Genomic DNA, 9,143 nt, shown 5'->3' with positions numbered 1-9,143 from the left:
AAATATGAACCCACATCTATCCTTGACATTCCTTGATCACAACAAACTTTATATGCCCACGATCACAGATAAATTATGCAAAATATTATAGTTTTGATGAATATAAAACTATGGCATATAACGCGATAGCTACCATGCAAATACACTAATTCGCGTGCTGAATTATAGATTAGATGCTGACATCTGCCAACCCGCATATTTTGCTACCTGAAATTTGCTGGACATTAGATATGACGCCTAGCCTGCAAAGCTTCGTTACACAATGCATCACTTCATTTGATCATATATCCAGCACAAAAACAAAACTGTCAAAACATTTTTGAGATCCGCTTGACTACGAATGCCTTCACCACACGCCCACGACAAACGTACGTACGTACGTTTTTTCCATCATCTTTCAAACTTTCCTAACAAACAGAATTTTTCATGATAAGTATTATTTAGAAAAGCTGCTATCCTAGCAACTGCAGGATTGAATGAATCAGTAGCACACGCAGCTAGGCAACTGTTACCATGACTACCCAGTTATTTCACATTGTAGCCTAAAACATCTGAATACCTCTATTCACTGCTGTCATGATATATTTTTAATGCATGAACAAGTTCTCTGTAAGCAGAGCCATCAGTCAATCAGCACGCTGACGTTTGCTCCTAGATATGCGCACTAGTGTTATTGCTAACTGCATACATCACATACACGCTGGTACAACAACATATCTATACTCGTATATAGATACATATACATAGTACATGTCAGCACTCATGCAGTGTGTTTAAACATAACTACTGCTGCGGTGCTTGTGGTGCCGAACCGGGGTGTACTGCCGTGCTGCCCTCGTGCGTGCGTCGGGTCGGTGTGTCGTGCGCTGTGTGGTGTGTGTGCTGTGTGGTGTTGCTGTGTTGTGCGTGCGTCTGCGTGTGCTGTGTGCGTGTGTGGTGTGTGTGCGTGCGTGCCGTGCCGTGTATGTGGTCGTGTGTGTCTGTGTAGTGTGTCATATGTATCCAGCTGATGAATCATAGCACTGACACACGCAGTTCACTAGCATTAGGTGTGTTCTGTACGTGCCGTGCGTGCGATGCGTATGTGTGGCGCTCATTGTTGTGTGTGTGTGTGTGTGCGTGCCCGTGCGTGCCGTGCGTGTTGGTGTGTGGCTGCGTGGCGTGTGCGTCGCGTGCGTATGTGTGCCGCGGTCGTGCGCTGCGCTGCGCTCGTGCGTGCAGCTACAACTATGACTGTCCCTTCAGTTGTTTATCAAGGTCACTCAGGTCACTCAGCTGGTCCTGTATACTGGTGCGTTGCAGCAGCTTTGACCGGTGCTGCCCTCTCGCATCCGTCTCTCCCTCCCCGCCGCCGCCGCCGCCGCCTCCGCCGCCGCCTGCTTCCGTGCGTCTGTCAGCGTGAAACCTATCACCTGTTAACGACACAGCGAGACGCTAGCAACGATCCGTCGTCCCGCTACGATGGAATCTTAGTCAGCAATGCAAAGACAAGTGAACGTTCCTCGTACTTTAGACCATTACAGGATTTGATAAAGCTACAGGAAGATTCCGGCATGCTGTGTACGCACCACTGCCAGAGCCGTAACTCGTGAATTTGCCAAGAAGGCTTGCAGGCAATATATGTACATGAACTTTACATAGCTTTTCCCCAATGCCGAAAGCTCACACCCGCATTGTATAACAAGTGAATAAAACCAAAATTTGTGAATTGTTGAATATATTTTTATTACTGCTCATTGTAGAATGAAGACAGTAACTATCTAGTTAGATGCATGCATTCATCACTCTTCCCAACCTTCCCACAATTGTAGCAATTACTACAGCATAGATCGATTCTGTGGCAACTGAACAGCACCACCTATTGGTGAATTTGTGAATTAATCATCAATACTGGACCCCGCTCTGTGAATCTGCAGGATACGGCTGAAGAGGAATAATACCTACGACTTCTGCAAACATTTACCTGTCGTAGAAACAGGTATCGATTGGGAATGAGCAAGAAGCAGATCTGTGGATAACTTTTCGATATTGTGCCATCGCTGGCTCATGTACCTTAGCAGCTATAGCTTAGCTAGCCTACCTAGCTTAGCAGCTATAGCCTACCTAGCTTAGCAGCTATAGCCTACCTAGCTTAGCAGCTATAGCCTACCTAGCCTACCTAGCCTACCTAGCTTTCCTGGTACATGTGGCTAGACTATACTGACCTACCTTTAACTTTCTCTTCGCCCAACTTTCCTGATGCCCCCGTCAAAGTTTCGGTGAGTTTGGCAGGTGACTCCCTCTCATGGTGAGACTTATCCTTTGGTTCTTCCACTGACAACATACATAGAAGCACATAAGTATTATTAGGATTAGCTCTACAGTTAGTAACCCCTCCTTCTCCCCCTAGTCCAACAACAACTAACACAATTACTCTTTCCTGTCTAATCAACTATTATTCTCAGGTTTGACATCAGCTTTATCAAGTAGTTGAACTAGTTTAGATTGAGAACATATAAAATTTCCAATGTCTAGTGACATGTATACTTATCAACATGAACTGATATATAGTTCCTTGAGATAAATTCACCTGTAAAGTTTGTCGCGCTTTCTAACACGTCCTTGACATTGTGGAATTGCTGCTGCAATTTAAACTCGCTGCTATTCTGCACTGCAATCACCTGGTGCAAATGATCCAGCCTCGACATCATGTCCTGCAACATCAAGTAATAATCCAACATAATATGACGTGATCTGGTATGAGTGCAACATGGTGTGATGTAACATGACCTGGTGTGAGTGCAACGTGATGTGATGTAACGTGACCTGGCGTGAGTGCAACGTGGTGTGATGTAACGTGACCAGGCGTGAGTGNTATTAAATCTAAATAACCCCAAAAGACATGTAAATCGTTACGTAGTCATCTGTGAAACACTCACACACTCCACAGGCACACACACGCACCCCACAGGCACACACTCACACACCCCACAGCCACACTCACACACACACCCCACAGGCACACACACACACCCCACAGGCACACACACACACCCCACAGGCACACACACACACACCCCACAGGCACACACACACACCCCACAGCCACACTCACGCACCCATGGTTCTTATGTTCTCACATTCTCACATACACCCTAGGATACTTACACTGTCCCACACATACACCCTAGGATACCTACACTGTACCACACATACACCCTAGGATACTTACACTGTCCCACACATACACCCTAGGATACCTACACTGTCCCACACATGCACCCTAGGATACCTACACTGTCCCACACATGCACCCTAGGATACCTACACTGTCCCACACATGCACCCTAGGATACCTACACTGTACCACACATACACCCTAGGATACCTACACTGTACCACACATGCACCCTAGGATACCTACACTGTACCACACATACACCCTAGGATACCTACACTGTACCACACATGCACCCTAGGATACCTACACTGTCCCACACATGCACCCTAGGATACCTACACTGTACCACACACACACCCTAGGATACATACACTGTACCACACATACACCCTAGGATACCTACACTGTCCCACACATGCACCCTAGGATACCTACACTGTACCACACACGCACCCTAGGATACCTACACTGTACCACACAATACATCCATATAACCTACAGTTTGTTTCATTCATTTTGGTAGCCTGGTACCACACACGCACCCTACCACAACCTACACTGTACCACACATGCCCCCCATAAGGAAACTACCTGCCTTCGCCCGACACTTACGCTATCTCAAAAAATACTAAAGCACTGTACCCACACATACACCTGCTAGGCATACCTACACTGTACACACATACACCCTAGATACTAACCACGCTGTACCACAGGCATACACCAATGAGGATACCACAATCTGTAGCCACACATGCACCCTAGGAACCTACACTCGTCAACACACACCACCCAAGGATACCGTACACTGTAGCCACACATGTCACCCTAGGATACCAACACTGTACCACACATACTAACCAGGATACCTAACACCGTCCCCAAGCACACGCACCCTAGATACCTAACAAACTGTACGCACACACGCAACCCTAGATACCTACACTGTACCACACATGCACCTCTAGAAACCTACACTGTACCACCACATACACCCTAAGAGTACCTACACTGTACTCTGACACAACACCCCCTAGATACCTATCACTGTACCGAACCATACACCCTAGAATACCTACACTGTACCACACACCACACCCTAGGGATACCTACACTGTAACTTACACACGCACCTAGGATACCTACAGCTGTACCACACAATACACCCTAGGATAACGCTACATCTGTACTCCACACATACACCTATGAATACATAACACTGTATCCACACACACACGCCTAGATACCTACACTGTACCACACATGCACCCAGATACCTACTACTGACCACACATACACCCTAGGCATACCATACACTGCGTACCAACAGTCACACACCCTAAGGATACCTACACTGTATCCACATCACACACCCTAGATACCTACAGCTGTAACCACACAGTACACCGCTAGGTACCTACACTGGTACGCGACCACACACACCCTAGATACCTACCTGTACCACAACCACAGCCTAGATAACCTACACGTGACCACCAGCATACACCCCTAGGATACCTAGCCACGTGGTACCCCACCCATACATGCACCCTAGGATCACCTACCTACAGCCCACACACGCACCTAAGGATAATCCTACACGTACCACACAATACACCTCTAGATCCCTACACTGCTACCACAACACACCGTAGGCATACCTAGCACGAACACACATACACCCTAGATACCTACAACTGTACCTACACATACAACCTAGATAGCGCTACACGTCCCACACATGCACCTAGCATACTTACACTCCGCAACACATACATCCTAGATACCTACACTGTACCACAACATACATCTCTAGATACCTACACGTACCAACCACACGCACCCTAGGATACCTACATCTGTCCCAGTCACATACATACCTAGATACCTACACTGTACCACACACCACCCCTATGAATTACCTTACACTGTATGCACAACAAATAGCATCCTCGGATACTGGCTAACACCTGACCACACATACACCCTAGGATACCTACACTGTACCACACATGCACCCTAGAATGACCTACAACATGTACCTAACACAATACACCCCTAAGATACCTACACTGTACCACACATACACCGCTAGGCATACCTACACTGTCCCACACCTAACACCCTAGGATACCTACACGTACCAACCACAACACACCCTAGGATACCCTACACTGTCCGCCAACAACACGCCACGCCTAGGATACCTAACACTGTAACACACATCCACCCTAGATTACCTAACACTCGTACCACACATACACCCTAGATACCTACACTGTACGCACACATACACCCTAGGGATTAGCCTACACTGTACCACACATACACCCTAGATACCTACAGCTGAACACAGCGATGACACCTAGATACCTGACACTCTACGCACACATGCATCCTAGATACCTACACTGTCCACACATCCACCCTAGAATACCTACACTGTCCCCAACACATGCACCCTAGAATACCTACACTGTACTGACACATACACGCCTAGGGAATCCCTACACTGTACCACACATACACCCTAGACTACCTACACTGTACCACACATATCACCCTAGGAATACCTACACTGTACTGCACACATGCACCCTAGAATACCTACACGTACCCACACAACGCTACCCTAGATACCTACACTGTACCAAACACGCAACCCTAGGATACTTACACGACCACACATTACACCCCCTAAGGATACCTAACACTGTACTACACATACACCACTAAGATACCCTACACTGTACCACACATACACCTACAGGATAACCTAACCACCTGACCACACATACACCCTAGGATACCTACACCTGTACCAGCCAACACGCACCCTAAAGATACCATACACTGTACCACCACATACACCCTAGGCGCGGGCGGGATACCTAATCACTGTCCCCACCATCATCCTAGGATACCTACACGTAACCACATACACACCCTAGAGATACATACACTGACCACACATCATCCCTAGATACCTACACTGTAACCACACACAACACCCATAGGATAATCTATACACTGTACCACACAATGCACCCTAGGATACCACACGTACCACACACCGCACGCGCTAGATACCTTACACTGACCACACATACACCCCTAGTATACCTTCACTGTACCACACATACACCCTAGGATACCTACACTGTACCACACATACACCCTAGATACCCTACACTGCCACACTATACACCCTAGATTACCTAGCACTGTACCAAACACATGCACCCTAGATACCTACACTTCACACACCAAATGCGATCCTAGGATACCTACACTGTACCACACATGCACCCATGATACCTACACTGCCCACCACACACATACTCTTACACTGCACCAACACATACACCCTAGGTATACCTACACTGTAAGCCACACATGCACCCTAGATACCTGACACTGTACCACACATACACCCTAGCACCTACACTGTACCACAACATACACCCTAAGGAACCTACACTATACCACAACATCACCCTAGGATACCCTACACTATACACACATAAACACCCTAAGATACCTACACTGTACCTCACACACGCACCTAGATAAACTACACTGAAGCACACATACACACCAGGATACCTACAACAGTACTCCCACACAGCCACCGCTAGATACTTACACGCCCACACATCGCCACCTAGATACCACTACACTGTACACACACTACACCCTAAGGATACCTACACGTCCCACCGGCTAGTGTTACTTTGCTTCCACTATCTTCCGCACATATAGGCTAAGCTCACTGCTCAGTGACATCACGTGGACGTGATGTCATCGTGAAACCCCCGCATTGACCCCGCCTCGCTCGTCTGTGGGACAAATGAGAAGGCCATGACAACGTGAGTGTCTGCTGCACAAACGCAAACGCTGTCAGCTATCCTCTCGTCCGGTCTGTGACCACACATACGGGACGCAGACAACGGCATGTCCGCTCCACTATCGCAAACATCCTGCGGCAGCTAGAGGGCTCCGAGTGTTACAACGACGTGTGAAACTTATATGTCCATAAACCATTACCGTGGCCACAACTCCAAACCAATATATAACAGTAATAATAATAATTATAATATCAATTCTACATCTTTACACAAAAGCTTATTTACCCGTAACTGATATATAATTACCGAAAAGATAAACAAGTTATAAGCAATAAAGTTTTATGAAAAGTACAATCTTCCACCCCGGTTCCAAAGATCCCACATAACCTCATAACCCCCCCCAAAAAAAACACCGCCAACCACCGCCACCATGTGTGAAGAGGCACTGCAATGATCTCAAGTCTGCTCATCACACTGGATATGTAGGAGCTTGGATACTTCCCAATCTTCAAGCTGCTGTGTATCAATTCTGCAAACTGCGGTAGTTGTCTGTTAGAGAAGATTGGTAGTAGGTAGCTCTGGTTAAGTAGCGTATCTGTAAGTTAGTAGTCTGAGTAGTAGTAGTCTGGTAGATAGCTAGTCCCTGGTAGTTAGGTATCGTAGTAAGTAGTCTGTATTTAGTAGATCTGTATTTAGTCAGTTCTAGTAACGTTTAGGTAGTCTGTAGTTTATGTTATTTACAGCATACACATTGTGTGCAAAAACACACACATAATGTTTCCTGTTTGTATATGGCAATGAGTTGTTCTTCCTGTGTAATTGCAATATTTTTTCCTGTGTTTATTGCAATGAGTTGTTTCACTGTGTTGTATCGCCATGTGCGCTGTTATTGCAATGAGTGTTTCCTGTTTGTAATGGAAAAACAATGAGTGTTTCCTGTGTTGTATGCAATGATTGTTTCCTGTGTTGTTTGCAATGAGTTGTTCCTGTGTTGTATTGCAATGAGTTGTTTCCTGTGTTGTAATGCAATGTGTGTGTTTGCCGTGTTTATGCAATAGTTGTTTTCCTGTTTGTGATGCACATGATTGTTTCCTGTGTTGTATATGCAAGAGTTGTTTCCTAGTGTTTATGCAAATGAAGTTTTTCCTGTGTGTTGTATTGCAATGTGTTGTGTTGCTGTGTTGTATTGCGTTGTATTGCATTGTTCTGTGTTTGCCTCAACTATATTCCGAAGGATAAACTGATCAACAACCAAACTGAAGCAATTATGAAATACTTCACCAAGTGAAATGAAAGGGTATTAACTAAAATTAAACATTTTATTCAACATTTGCCATTCAATAAGAATTTACATTTTCACTTGGAGAAACACAAGGTAAAAACTAGTAAATATTCATGGTGGGAAATAACACCCTCATAATAAAAGATACACGGTTCGCTCACACACATTAATTTCTACGCGTCGTAATTTCCAATTTAACTAGGAAAAAGATGGGAACTCAAAGAAAGGTTGTTGTCGTGTGTCAGTACCTTGATATCTACAGCGTTTTTCTTCATGGTGTTCATGCTTGTCCACGCAGTGGCATTCATCTCTGTCATGTCTGACTCAAACTGCTGCAGCTTCTACAACACAGTACAAAACCAACATGAACGATGACGAAGCTGGTCTATGATAGAGTACTGAGTAGTACTAGTAGCAGCTTCACCGCAGGTCGCCACGCTACACGTTACTAGTAGCAGCTTCACCGCAGGTCGCCACGCTACACGTTACTCACACGCTAGCTCTAGTATTGATCCGCTCACTTGCAATTTGATTCGGATCGGATGTATATTTGACGCAGATTTATTTCCCCCGAGTGAACGGACCGTTATTAAAATGATTTCCGACTCAATCTCTGAGGATTGAATTCTGGGAGCGAAATATACTAATCTAACATAATCCTACTGGTAGCAGCAGCCGCCAACAGTCAGTAAATTGATTTGTGTGTGCAGGAGGCTCACCACTACAGACACTCCTCTGAGGAGGAAACCTGCCGCATGGTTCTGATAAATTCCTTATGATTACTTCGGAGTAAACCCATGCAGATATATGTAACATATGGTGGTGGTATGCCCTATCACTGACTTACTTGGTT

At 45.7% G+C, this 9,143-nt stretch overlaps 1 long non-coding RNA gene across 1 annotated transcript; it reads right to left on the bottom strand.

The window, feature by feature from the left end:
- Window positions 1–1,161: 1,161 nt before the first annotated feature.
- LOC106818416 lies at window positions 1,162–2,676 on the bottom strand. Its single transcript, XR_001395212.1, has 3 exons — window positions 2,570–2,676; window positions 2,209–2,313; window positions 1,162–1,412 (listed from the first exon to the last, which is right to left on the bottom strand). It is a non-coding gene; the product is annotated as an uncharacterized LOC106818416 (long non-coding RNA).
- Between the last annotated feature and the right edge of the window lie 6,467 nt (window positions 2,677–9,143).

This window comes from Priapulus caudatus, unplaced genomic scaffold, assembly GCF_000485595.1.
Source record: "Priapulus caudatus unplaced genomic scaffold, Priapulus_caudatus-5.0.1 Scaffold2226, whole genome shotgun sequence".
Lineage (NCBI taxonomy): Eukaryota > Metazoa > Priapulida > Priapulimorpha > Priapulimorphida > Priapulidae > Priapulus > Priapulus caudatus.
Note: the sequence above shows the minus strand (reverse complement) of the source record. Positions and strands in the feature narration are given on the sequence as shown.